Source organism: Durio zibethinus, chromosome 4 (genome assembly GCF_047325235.1).
Source record: "Durio zibethinus cultivar Kanyao isolate XHJ-2024 chromosome 4, ASM4732523v1, whole genome shotgun sequence".
NCBI classification, from domain to species: domain Eukaryota; kingdom Viridiplantae; phylum Streptophyta; class Magnoliopsida; order Malvales; family Malvaceae; genus Durio; species Durio zibethinus.
Window position 1 is genome coordinate 12460121 of NC_143165.1, and position 14540 is coordinate 12474660.

General features: G+C 30.3%; 1 pseudogene across 1 annotated transcript; it reads left to right on the top strand.

Moving 5' to 3' along the window:
- Positions 1-10889: 10889 nt before the first annotated feature.
- LOC111288873 ((+)-delta-cadinene synthase isozyme XC14-like) lies at positions 10890-13882 on the top strand (annotated as a pseudogene). Its single transcript, XR_016341576.1, has 5 exons — positions 10890-11052; positions 11525-11798; positions 12041-12412; positions 12841-13292; positions 13394-13882. The product of XR_016341576.1 is annotated as a (+)-delta-cadinene synthase isozyme XC14-like (transcript).
- Positions 13883-14540: the final 658 nt, after the last annotated feature.

The following is a 14540-nucleotide window of genomic DNA, read 5'->3' on the forward strand; positions in this document are numbered from 1 at the left end:
TGAGCTTTTCCAGATGAGATTTTAAAGTTGTTGAGCCTCTGCTGAGAGGAACTTTTTTCAAGAAGAAATTTTAAAGTTGTTGAGCCTCTGTTGAGAGGAGCTTTTTCAAGAAAGAATTTTAAAGTTGTTGAGCCTCTGTTGAGAGGAGCTTTTTCAAGAAAGAATTTTAAAGTTGTGGAGCCTCTGTTGAGAGGAGCTTTTTCAAGAAAGAATTTTAAAGTTGTGGAGCCTCTGTTGAGAGGAGCTTTTCCAAAATGAAATTTTAAAGTTGTGGAGCCTCTGTTGAGAGGAGCTTTTTCAAGAAAGAATTTTAAAGTTGTTGAGCCTTTGCTGAGAGCAGAGGAGCTTTTTCAAGAAAGAATTTTAAAGTTGTGGAGCCTCAGTTGAAGAGGAGCTTTTCCAGATGAGATTTTAAAGTTGTTGAGCCTCTGCTGAGAGGAACTTTTTTCATGAGAATTTTAAAGTTGTGGAGCCTCTGCTGAGATGAGCTTTTTAAGATGAGATTTTAAAGTCGTTGAGCCTCTGCTGAAAGGAGCTTTTCCAAGAGAATTCACTTTCGGACAAAATCGTTGTCTTTGTCTTTGCCCTATTCCTGATTCTCAGTAATGTGCAAAGAGGGGCAGCTGTAGACACCGGTTTTGTCCGGGTCTACCGTTTGATTTTTAATAATAATATTTAACAAAACAAACAAAAAAACAAAAACAAACAAAACAAACAAAAAAAAATGAAAATAAGATAAAAGTCAAGGGGTTGGTACAGCGCCGAACTGGTCCGACCAATTACCCAACTGGCCTTCTGACAAGCCACCAATCACGGACGGTAGGTATGATTTTCGAATCCCAGAAAATCTGAAATTTGAATCTCAAACAAGCTCTATAAATAGAGCTTGCAAACCAGAGGGAAAAGAGGGGGAGGACCAAAAAAGAACGGCCAAAAAAAAAAATCTACAGAAACGAAAACAAAAACCAAAAAAATAACACAGTCCTCGCCGTAGGCGAGGAACCTCAGCGCGAGCCACCTGCAAAAGCCAAGAAATCATCAGTTTCACCGAAAAAAAAAGAGAGAAGAAAAACCGAAAACTTCAAAACCCGATCTACGCGAATCAAGGCCGTTTTCGGTGAAAAAGAGGTCAGATCTGTGCTCAGGGAGTCGAGAAGAGTTCGTGGGAGAATTTTGGGGTTTTTCCGACCATCGGAGACGACGACCGACGACCGACGAACGACGGCGATACCGACGGCCGGCCGGTGTGCGGTTGAAGAAGAAGAGAGAAGAAAAAAAAAGGGCTTCTTTTTTTTTCTGAAGATCAAAAAAAATGACGGAAAAAAAAATAATTTTGACTTTTATATAAATTATCATTGGCCAAAACGACGTCGTTTCAATAAAACCCAAAACGACGCCGTTTTAACCAAAGAAGGATCCGCACGTTGACCCGAACCCGACCCGAGATCCGCGCAACCCGACCCAACGACCCGTTCCAGCCAGCCTTGAACCGGTTCATACGAACCGCAGTGGACCGGACTGAACCGGTCAGATCGCCCGGACCGCCGATCCGACCGCCGAACCGGTCAGATAGCCCGAACCGCCGATCCAACCGCCGAACCGGTCAGACCGCCCGGACCAGCGTTGACCGGCCCGTTGACCGGTCCGGTTTAGGTAAAAAAAAATTTTTTTTTTCTAATTTTTTTTATTATTATTATTATTTTTTGTTATTTTAAATATATTTTTATATTTTTGCATGATAAATTTATAAATTTGTTAGAATAATTGTTTAATCGTTTTAATAATAATAAAATTAAAAACAAATAATAATTAAAATATATTAAAATGCTTTAAAATAATAATAATAATTTTCCCTGCCTAGATGTTGGAGGGAATAAAAATATTTTTCTAGAACAATAATTCTGCCTAGATGTTGGGGAATTATTGTTAATAATAAATAAACATAAGAAATTTTTAATTAATTTTCAAAAAATTATTAAAATCGAACTTGCTTCAAAAATCCGCCTAGATGTTGGGGATTTTTAGAGATGTTCGTATTTTCTTAAAAACGAAACCTTAAGCGCTATTTCTTAATCCTAGGTTTTTAAAACCCTTAAAAATCCAAAATCCATTAAATCCAAAACCGCTCGAAATCCAAAATCCTTGAAGTCCAAAGTCCGAAAAATCCTAAGGACACGTGTGAAAATTTTATTGGAAGCAATTTGTTCCCGAATGCCGCCTAGATGATGGGGTATTTAGGAAATTTTACTTCATTAAGTCTTTTCACACGAGTTCATAATTCATATTAATAATAAGATTAATAAATAAAAAAAGTATAATAAAATTGGGATTTTAAATATAAACAGTCGCACCTAAGCTCTGCCTAGATGTTGGAGAGTCGGGGTGGTCTCATTATATTTAAGAATCCAACTCTTAAATTGCATTTTATTAAAAATAAGATTAATAAATAAAAAGTATAATAAAATTGGGATCTTAAATATAAACAGTCGCACCTAAGCTCTGCCTAGATGTTGGAGAGTCGGGGTGATCTCATTATATTTAAGAATCCAACTCTTAAATTGCATTTCATTTTACATGATATTCATTAGCATACATACGTTATCGTATTATCATCAATAATTGTCTGCATTATTCTCTCTTTAATTTACTCATGGTACTCTGCCTAGATGTTGGAGAGTCACCAACAATTTTCTGTAAAGAGTGTTATTTCATTTTAAGGATTGTTGTGTTAAATCTTAAGCGAAAAGGGTTACTTTAAATTCTGCCTAGATGTTGGAGAATTTTAAGATAATTCTTTAACTTAAAGATTTTCTCAATATTCCTAAATAAAAATTTTAGCAAAAAAAAAAAGAATATTTTTTTTAAATAAAGGAAATTAATGTTAAATTTCAAATTAAAACCATTTTTATCCGACATTGAAAATAGCGCATAGTTGAATGGTACCAATTTATGGACGTTGTGGGGGTGCTAATCCTTCCCCACGCGTAACCGACTCCCGGACCCAACCTGATTTTTCGTAGACCGAAATATATCTTTTTGATAAACTTTAAACAACCCGTTTTTATAGTTTTATTAAAAAGATAAACTTTTGGGTGGCCAATCACACCCTAATAAAGATTGGTGGCGACTCCCTCTTTTTTTCTTTTTTTTTTTTTTTTTTTTTCTTTCTCAATTTTAAAACAACTCGTTTTTACGTCTGGCGGTCTCAAAACCGTTACGACAGTTATATATGACTAATTTACAAGAGAGCAAAAGAGAAAATGGCTGTTGAGATTGAAGTAGCATCTGATGGTTCTCTCAACATGCAAGAATTGAAAAATCAGATATTCATAAAAGTTGCTAGAAAAAAATGGCATGGATGGGTCCGAGGCCTTGGTTGGGTCCAACACCATCTACCTACGATAGACGTAGCTCTCAACAATTTACATTCTCAGCAGGTCAGTCTTTGCGAGACATTTCGATATTGAGAGAGGAGTTGCAAATTATGCAACAATGTTTCCAACAAATGGAAGCAAAAAGAGAACAAGAGCATGCCAAAATTGAGGAAGAACATGCTAGAATAGAGCAAGAGTATGCAAAATTTCAACAATTGCATGATCAATTCGATCATCTTATGAATTTTATGCAACAACAATTTCTAGGAATTGATCTCGATAGTCATCCAACTCAGGTATAATATTTAGTAAATATTTATATTTTTTAATATAAAAAAAGCTTACAATGAAGTGTTAAAAATTGTATGCTATTATTCAATAGGTTCTTGAGCACGTTAGTGACCAAGGTGAAAAAATTCATTCATCAATTGGCAGCCTTTAAAATGTATGCAGTCATCAATTTCATACATTTTAATTTTAATTTTGTTAATGTGTTAAAAAAATTTGAATGTTATTATACTAATTATTAAACTCTGTGTTAATTAGATGTATATTTGAACGTAAATTAAGTTTATATTAATTTCAATTTCTGAATTTTAGCTCGTTTATGAAAGTAATAAAAATTAACAAAAATTTTTTATTTAAAAAAAATATATTTCTTAATTTCGTGGCATTTGCGTTCAAGAATGTCGCTAAATGAATAATTTAGTGACGTTTATACCATAAAACACCACTAAAAATAGCGGCACTCTTGCTAGAAAATGCATTAAATTAATGGCATTTTTCTGATACAAACGCCACCAAAATAACGATATTTTTTTGATAAAAACGTTACTAAATTAAAGGTGTGTCAAAAATATAAACGCCGCTAATATAGTGACATTTTTTAGATACAAATGCTGTTAATATAGCAGCGTTTTCAAGATATAAATGCCGCTAATATAGCGGCGTTTTCCATATATAAACACCGTTAATATAGTAGCATTTTTCAGATACAAACGCTACTATTTTCTGTGATACATGTATAGTCGGCATTCTGACTAACTGCTTTTGCAAATGCCGTAAATCTTTTAGTGGCGTTTATAAACACCACTAAACGTAAAAAAAAAAAAATGATACTAAAAATCAAAACCCCTATAATGAATTAATCTAAAGAGGGTCATAGCTTATTCAACTTGAAGTCAATTAGGCCGCATGATCTTTGCTTGTGGCATCTCTAACTGTTCGGTTGGCGTTTTTCACTCAATGAATCACGCGTTTTTCCAAGCATTACTATTCCTGAGTGCAGGTTCGGTGATTCATGCCCTGTCGGATGAGCAAGAAATGAGGAAGATGGGGGAGGGGGGGGGGGGGGGGGCTTGCCTCCTCGTTCCCTTTTACCTATGCCATGATGCTCATGGGCGGCTTATCTCTAATTGAATTTCCTTTTCTAACTGGATTTTTTCCAAAGATGTGATCTTAGAACACATTTTGTTGCCGTAAAAATACTTTTTTGAAAATTTTTTTTGTTTGGATTGAATAACTAAGTTTTTAAGATGAAAAATTAAAAAAAAAAAATTTATTGTTTAGTATTGAATTTAAATTAAAACCAGTTGTTGAACGTAAAAAGATAATTTCGACAATAATTAAAAAAATGTGAACTGGCCATCATATTTGCCTTTCTTTTTGGCCTCATTTTTGAGACTTTGAAGGAAGATTTGATAGAAATGAGAATTCAGCAGCCAAAATTTATTTTTAATTTTTGAATACGTTATCTTTATTCTATTTTAATTTTTATATTCACCGTTTTCTTTTTAACATGTACATAAAAAAATATATTCAATAAGAATGCCATGAATTACATAATAGTATATGCACAATAAAATATTTAAAATAAGTTATTCAAGTCAATTAAAAATAGAACTCTTTTTTAATTGATTTGGAGAAGGAATGAGCTGGATAAAACTTTCAATATCTCTTATCATTTAAGAAAAAAGAGAAATAGAGCCCTTCAGACATACATTAATTTAAAAAAGAGTTGGGGTTTGAAATGTCAAGTTCTAGCGTTGAACAAATGCACATAGATAGAGTGGTAGGGTTTACAATTCAAATTGAATGTGTTAATTATGTGCTGCTGCTGCGTCATCATATTCAAAAGTCACCAGCTGATTGGAGTGAGGTCTCCTAATTTCCAGGGGTATTTGTTTAATTGTTCTTATAATTCTCATCTAGGTATTTTCAAAGGTAGAAAAGATTATATAAATCACTAACAGTATATTTTTTTTCATTCAAATTATATCACATAATTATATTATTGAAAAAAAACAACCATTTAATATATATTATATGTGATAATTAAATTATAAATATTTATTTCAATAAATTAATTATTTTATAATAAATAATGATTTTTTTTTAATAATATAATTATGCAATCTAATTTGCGTGAAAAAATATATATATTGATGTGATCTAATTATTTTATACAATCATTTCTCTTTTGAAATATGTCTGTTTTTCTTTTCTTTTCTTTTCTTTTTTTTACTGTTCTTAGTAGCCAATAAAAATTTTATTCACAAGAGATTATCACCCAAAGAAGAAACATCAAGTCGACTATATATCCCATCTTAGGGTAGCCTATCACTTTTAAAAGAACTATAACTGAACAAATAAAAGGAAAACAGAAAAAGAAAAATCAAATAGATTTTTTTTGGTGGATTTTAAGATTAATTAAATTAATTAAAATCTCCTCTTTATGGTTTAACATGAGGGTTAAAACAATCTATTTGTCTTGAAATTTTATGTAGGGGATTAGCATTATTTGTTAAATTACATATTTTTCAAATTTTAATGAGGTACCATCATTATTTATTGAGGGTGAGTTTAGCATTATTGTTATGGTTATAAAATGTTTTGAGTTGAAAAAAGTGCTTTTAAAAATTGTGATAAGAAAAGTATAGTTAAAAATTTTAAATGTTTAGTATTGCTATGAAAATATGTTGTGAGTAATTGAAATGTCTAAAAAAAATATAAATAAAACAATAAAATATTAGAAATATAGGGTAATATAGTGATTTTTTATCTCAAAAATATTTTTTCACTGCAAAACTCCTCTTAAGTAGCTTTTCAATTTGAGTTGCAAAACCAAAATTTTAAACTGAAAAGTTATTTTTTTATTGTTTAACATTGAGATCGGCTCAAAAGCAGCTTTTAAATGCAAAAAAACTACTTTCAATATCAATACTAAACTAGGCCTAAGTTAGATATCTTGCTATGAAAAACAAGAATTATATACTTACAAAACTTGTTTATAAATGCCTCTCATGACTTCTAAAATTGATTTTTTTTTATAAAGAAAATCGAAGTCCAATAAAAGTACAAAGGAAAGTGAAATTATAAGTATCGAGAATCAAACCCAAACTTTGGGGTAATCTTGGTCAATCATTTGAGAGAAGTGGATGACCATTTAGATTAAGCTATAAGTTCAAACCGACATTTCTATTCATGTTAATTAGGTTGGATTAGTAAATCGAATTAAGAGACTAAGTGATTAAATTAAATGTTAATTCCTTGCTTAAAAAAAAGTAGAAATCATGTGTAGGAATTCTTAAGATTTTTTTTTGGTGCATGAATTATTAAGATTTTCATGTCCATATGTTAATTGCTTGCTAAAAAAATAGAATCAAAGAGATTATAAAAAAAAAATCAAAGATTCTAAATCCGTAAATAGTTGTATTGGGTACTAAAATAATAGAAACTAATAAAAATTATAATTGCATGTGAAAAGCATGAATTATTTAATTAATTTAACACTAAACACTAGCGAAAGAGAGAAATCATACCTATCCATGAATCTAGCTACGTTTATAATATAATATAATATAATATAATATAATAATTGAGATCAACAAAAAGCAAAAGCGCAACTTGCAATTAAATTATTAGTGCAATTTGCAAAGGGGGATAAGGTTCACGAAAACCATGTCCAAATTAGGTGTCATTGCTGATCAATGACTTTTTTTATTGGCTTAATAATTTTTTTTTTATAAAGGAGATCATTGTTTAGGGATAAGAGAAATAATTATAAGATTTAAAACTTCAAATTTATTGGACTTGTTAAGAAATGATTGTATGAATTAACCGAGTTAAAATTTGAATTTAAATCTTTTTTATTCGTGTTGATATAAATCATCTTCGTTCAATATTTGATTCCCTTTCAAGGATCTTAAGAGATAAGCATCTTGAAGTAACTTTTTTTATTCTTTTTAAAAATGATATAATTAAAATTAAGCATTTAACTTAAAATCAATCAACAATATTAGTGAATATATGAAAAAATCTAATTGGAATATAAAATTACAAGAAAAATTAAGATTTAACTGATATGAGATAAAACTATTCAATACTCTTTTTCATGTAAATTAGGAATTTCATTAAAATCAATATGAAAAATGTTGGGATATGGTTAACATGTGAGTAAAGAATCTTACATCATTAGGAAATCTAAATGAGATGTCCTATATATGTATGAAGAACCCAAGAACTTAATAGCTTAAGCTTTTTGACTCAAGTGGTATCCAACATGTATGTATGGGCTCTTTGGTGTACTCCTATAGGCTCAAAGTGTGATTTATCTCCTCAACAAGTGGTATCAGAGCCGAGGTTATGACAAGTTCGAGTCTCAGTCGTGTTGCTAGATTGGAGATTGTTGGTAGATCGGAAATTGATCGCATCCATCAACTTAATGTGTTCGAACATCGATATTGAAAGGTTCAACTTACTTGCAAGGGGAGCTAAGGTGGGACTTGATTAGAACTCAAAAGTGAATGAGTGAGATTGTTGAGATATGGTTCATATGTGAGTAAAGAATCTCACATCATTAGAAAATTTGAATGAGATTTCCTATATATGCATGAAGGACCCAAAAATCTAATAGCTTAAGCTTTTGGGCTCAAGTGGTATCCGACATGTATGTATGAGCTCTCTGATGTGCTCTCATAGGCTCCAAGTATAATTTATCTTCCCAACATAAAAAACTCAAAATTGAACAAAATGTCACATGAAACTCAAGATTAGTGCAGGATAATACTATTCAACAGCACTATCATGTGTACCGGAATTGATGGGCATCAATTGAATGCCTATAAATACATGCAACTCAAAAGCATTTGGATTACACAACTATAATTTTTCATAAACACTCTTTACATCGACAAAATTAATAAATTCATTGGTGAGTTTTTATCTATATTGGTGAGTTTTTATCTATATTATAAATGGACATGTAAAAAAAATTCAAGATTCGTCATTGCATAAATTCCCAGCATATATAGATTTAGACAAAATCCTATTGCAAATTGAATTTCAAAGAAGAAAATATAAATTGTATTGCATTTTTTTTCTCAGCCAAAATTAAATTTTATTAATATCAATTCAAGTTCCACGATTACATTGACACATAGCATTTCTACTTGAATTCCCACCTTTGGCGCAATTACCAGAAGTCTACAAGACACATCCTGGACCCTATAACTCACCCAAGTTTTTAACAAAATGACACTACAACCATGCAACGAAAAACTCATTTGAATTAATCCTCATTTTTGCTAATGCATCTGCAATGGAGTTTGCTTCTTTGAAGGTATGCACAAAATCCACCATTCCAATACTTTCTTTACAGCCTGCCATGTTGGAATCCTAAATACCAAGAGGAACGTCTAAAAGTCCTCTAGGACACATCCAGATGGGCCAAGCTTACCCCTTGCCGATCCATCTTCATTGAATTTCATAATATTCGACATTGGACATAGCTAATGTATTACGTTTTCAATAGAATGATATTTGAGTAGGGAAGTTTATGAAGAAAATATGGAAGGAAGTGATGACCAATGAAGTAAAATCGTAGTCCAATAATTGAATGTCTATGTACCAACCACATTTTTCATGAAAAAATTGTGTTATAATAAAGTAACATTTTTGTAACACAAAATATTCATTAAATATTGTAATAATAATTATTATTATCATTACTATCAATCTTTCTTAAGTGACCGACTATTTTGTCATCATATCATGGGTTAGAACTATGCCCTATCTTTTCAAAAAGGCTTAACTGTATATATAACTGCACGCATATAGTTTGTGCAAAATTTGAAGAATTCAAATTTTAATTTAATTAATTTATGTATAATCACATTTAAACGATCATTTCTGAAAGAAATATAACTGAACAAATTAAAAAAAGAAAAATCAAATAGATTTTTTTGTTATTTAATGTTGAGATTTTCTCAAAAAATAGCTTTTAAACGCAAAAAACTACTTTTACAATCAATACTAAACTAGACCTAAGATATCTTGATACCAAAGGCAAGAATTATATACTTACAATACTTGTTTATATATGCCTCACATGACTTCTAAAATTGACAATTATTTTTTTTAAAAAGGATCGAAGTCTAGTAGAAATACAAAGAAAAGGGAAATTACAAGCATCGAGAATCAAACCCAAACTTTGTGGTAATCCTGATCAACCATTTAAGGGAAGTGGATGACCATTTAGATTAAGCTGTAAATTCAAATTGAAATTTCTATTCACGTTAATTAGATTGGATTAGTAAATTGAATTAAGAGATTCAAGTGATTAAAGCAAATGTTAATTCCTTGCTAAAAAATAAATAAAAATCATATGTAGGAATTCTTAATATTTTTTTTTGGTACGTGAAATCTTAAGATTTTCATATCCATATGTTAATTGCTTGCTAAAAAAAGCAATCAAAGAGATTTTAAAAAAATTAAAGATTCTAAATCCATAAATAGTTGTATTGGGTACTAAAATAATAGAAATCAATACAAGTTATAATTGCATGCGAAAAGCATGAATTATTTTATTATTTTAACACTAAACACTAGCAAAAGAGAGAAATTATAACCATCTACGAATCCAGCTCCGTAAGATATAATATAATATAATATTCTAACTAAGATAACGAAAAGCAAAAGCATTATTTGTAATTAAATTATTAGTGCAATATGCTAGAGCTTTTATAAAAAAAAATATTATATGAATCAATTAAGTTAAATTTTGAATTTAAATATTATATTGAAATGAATCCTCTTCGCTCAATATTAGGATCTTAAGGGATAGGCAGGCTAAAGTAACATGTTCTTATCCTTTTTAAAAATGGTATAATTAAAATTAGTCATTTAATTTAAAATTAATTGATAATAGTGAATAGATAAAAAAAAAATCTGACTAGAATATAAAATTGCAAGAAAAATTAAGATTTAACCGATATAAGATAATACTACTCAACACTCTTTCTTGTGTAAGGAATTTCATCTTAAATCAATATGCAATAGATGAAAAAACTCAAAATTGAACAAAATGTCACATGAAACTTAAGATTGATGTGGGCCAATACTATTCAACAGCACTATTGTGTGTATTGGACTTGATGGATATCAGTTGAAAGCCTATAAATACATGTAACTCAAATACATTTGGATCATACAAAACTCTAAGAGCTATAGCACATCAAAAGGTTATAAACAAAATCTCCTAAAGAAATGTCTTCTCAAATTTCTGCAAATGCTGTTTCAACTCATGGTGATAACATGTCTAACGAAAATCACCATTTGGCCAAGTTTAATCCTCAATTTTGGGGGGACATTTTCCTCTCTTGTCCTTCTGAAATGGTATGTAAGAAAACCTCTTTTAATTTATGTATTTATGTGAGGTTGGACTAATATTATTTACTGCCTTTTAATTTGTCATATTGTTGGCAAAATTTTTAAATTTCTTTTTTTTCTGATTTCTGTTGCTTCTTCATTCTTTTTTTATTACTTATGTTCTCTCTAATTTCTATGCATAGTATTGAGGAACTTCTGTTAAAGTGGCCTTAATTTCACTAAATTTTCGATTTGTTTTGATTTTAAATTCAAGTTGGATCCCTTTATCAATAGCTAATTGATTTTTCATTGAATACTTAACATGATATTAAAATCTATATTATGTTCTATCATTGTTGTCTATTTCTCATACTTGTTATCCTTTTCAAGTTTATCACCTATACTTGATTGGTTTAAATTAGATGCTTAACAATTTCCAATTTTTTTAGTAACACAGTAAGTTTTTAAAATTAATTAATTGAAAGGTTTCACACTTTCACAAGTTATGGATGCTAAAACTCAACTACAGTTCGAAGAATTGAATCAAGAGGTGAGGAGAATGTTGGCCACAACTATAGATAAACCATCCCTAAAATTGCACCTAATAGATGCAGTCCAACGCTTAGGTGTGGCTTACCATTTTGAGAAAGTGAATAGAGGATGCCTTAGAAAATATATATCATGTTGATTGCAATGATATTGAGAGTGATGATGATCTCTACACTACATCTGTTCGATTTCGATTGCTAAGAGAGCATGGCTTCAATGTTCATTGTGGTATGCCTTAATCTTCAATGGATCAATTTCTCTGAAAAAATCTCAATTATAAGGTCAATTTATCCTGTCAACCACTGTACTCAAACGAAATTTGAGATTTAATCTCTCTAGTATAATTCATAAAAATGCAGTTCTCTTGGTGAATTGATTTGATAATTCTCATTCAATCGTTAACTCCATTATAATTCGTAGGTCAAATTTACTAATGTGTTCGTTGACTTGCTGACGTGGTGATTGAGCAGACTCATTCAACAAGTTGAAAGACGAGAAAGGAAACTTTAAGAAATCCTTGATTGGTGAAGTGAAAGGCTTGCTAGAATTGTATGAAGCTGCACACCTTCGAGTGCATGGAGAAAAGATCCTTGAAGAAGCTCTTGCTTTCACCACCTCTCATCTAAAATTGGTAGAAGCCATGGTAGACTATCCTCTCTTGAAGCAGGTTGCCAGTGCTCTAAACCGACCCCTTCGTAAGAGCTTGCAAAGGTTGGTTGCTCGGATCTACATTTCCATATATGAAGGATATGGCACCCAAGATGAAAATTTAAGGAAATTTGCAAAGTTAGATTTCAAGATGGTTCACACTTGCACAAAAAGGAAATAAGTGAGATATACAGGTAATTAATAGTGCCATATATTTACTAATATAATTTTTTTTTTTATAATACGTCAGATCTGAAGGTGCTTTCGAGTTTTATTTGGGTCTTTTTTTCTTTTTTTTTTTAAAGGATGCATTCAGTGGCAGATGCAAATTAATAGGTCTAGAAAATAAGAAAGTTTGAAAAAAAATTTTCCCTGGACAGAAATTTTCCTTGGACACTCAAAATTTTTTCTTAAACATATCTTTCTTAGTTCCCTAACTACTCTACTCACCGCTATTACTCAATATCCAACCACAGTCACAGTTAGCTAACACCCAGCATCTAATAGACACTCACTGCAATAAGTGGACACCCCGAAAAAAATCCTAAATACATCATTGGGTGTGCTCCCCTTGTTGATTTTATGCCATAGTTGTGTTAATCAATTAGTTATCTTATTTCAGGTGGTGGAAAGGCTTAGATGTTGCAAAAAATGGTCCTTTTATGCGAGATAGATTGGTGGAGTGTTACTTGGGGAAAGTGGGAGTGTACATTGAACCCCATTACTCCTTTTCTAGAACATTCATGACAAAAGTGTTAGCCTTGACATCAATTTTGGATGATATATATGATGCATATGGCACATATGAAGAACTTGAAATCTTTACAACAGCAATTCACAGGCTATTCAAAGCATACCCTCCTTTACTTCAAATTGTTGGAAGTAAAATTTGACCGAATTATAGACATAACCATTGATTTGGATGACTTGTAGGTGGGATATCAATTGCATTGATCAACTTCCGAATTACATGAAATTGTGCTATATAGTAAACTCCTAAATGTTTATAAAGAAATGGAGGATTTGATGGCCGAGCACGGAAAATTATACCGCGTTCAACTTGTGAAAGAAGCGGTATATATTATCTATATTTTTTCGTGAACATTATACTTTGCAATCTCATCAACTATATGAATTTTATGTTTAGCTGATTTTTTTTTTTTTTTGTTCATTAGATGAAACAACAATGTCAAGCCTATTATGTTGAGGCCAAATGGCTCCATTAAAATCACACACCAACTCTGGAGGAGTATATGTCTATTGAATTAGTTACTTGTGGTTATCAGATACTTACAATTGCATCTTTTGTTGGCATGGAAGATACCATAACAAAAGAGACCTTCTTGGGCATTTAATGACCCAAAGATTCTTAGAGCTTCAACAATTATCTTCAGGCTGATGGATGATATTGCCAGGTACAAGGTAATCATTATTTAGGTGTTTATTATGTATTATCCCTCACGTGTTAATAAAACTTTATGCCTTTTAAAAAATTAAAATAAAAAAAAAAACAAAAAACAAAATTTAGTATCTATTGGCTTTAAGATAATGTTTGGTACATAAGATAATGGACTGGGTAAGATGATAACAACCTTAGATTATGTTTAGTTTGTATTTAAAGAAAAGGATAGGATTACAAGAAGTATTAATTATCTTTTTGGTATAGGATGATTCAATCCACTCAAGTGAAGAGAGTTATTTTTAATTCATTAGATTAAACTTACATATCTTATTATATCTTTAAAAATTACATAAATAATTTAAATTATATAAACTTTAAGGAAAGATAATTTTGATCAATAAATAAATTATCATATTTTAATCCTTGCACATATTAAGCACAATATACGATGATATTATTTAATCTAATCATATTTATAATATCATTTTATTCTATCATATCATAATCTTGTGAATCAAATACATCCTGAAAGAATAAAAAATGCCAATATTCTTATATAATGCGAATAAATTATTCTCATCTTAAAAAAATAGATCTAATAATTTTAGACATGACCTAATGATATAAAATAAAAATGAAATAAAAAGAAAAAATGATATGGTTTAAAATTGAAAAAATTGAATATGAATTTGATAAAAATAAAAAAATATATATTTCGTGTTCAATGTATCGACATGACACAATAATTTTTATATTTTATATGTGTTTAGTATAAAGTAGATATTATACGAGTATATGAATTGATAAATTTAAAAAATATAAATTTATTCTTTTTATTTTATTTTTTATTATTGAGAATGATTTTTTTTTTTCAAAACGTGCATGCTGGAGTTGGATAAGAGCATAAAAAGGGAAGCAAG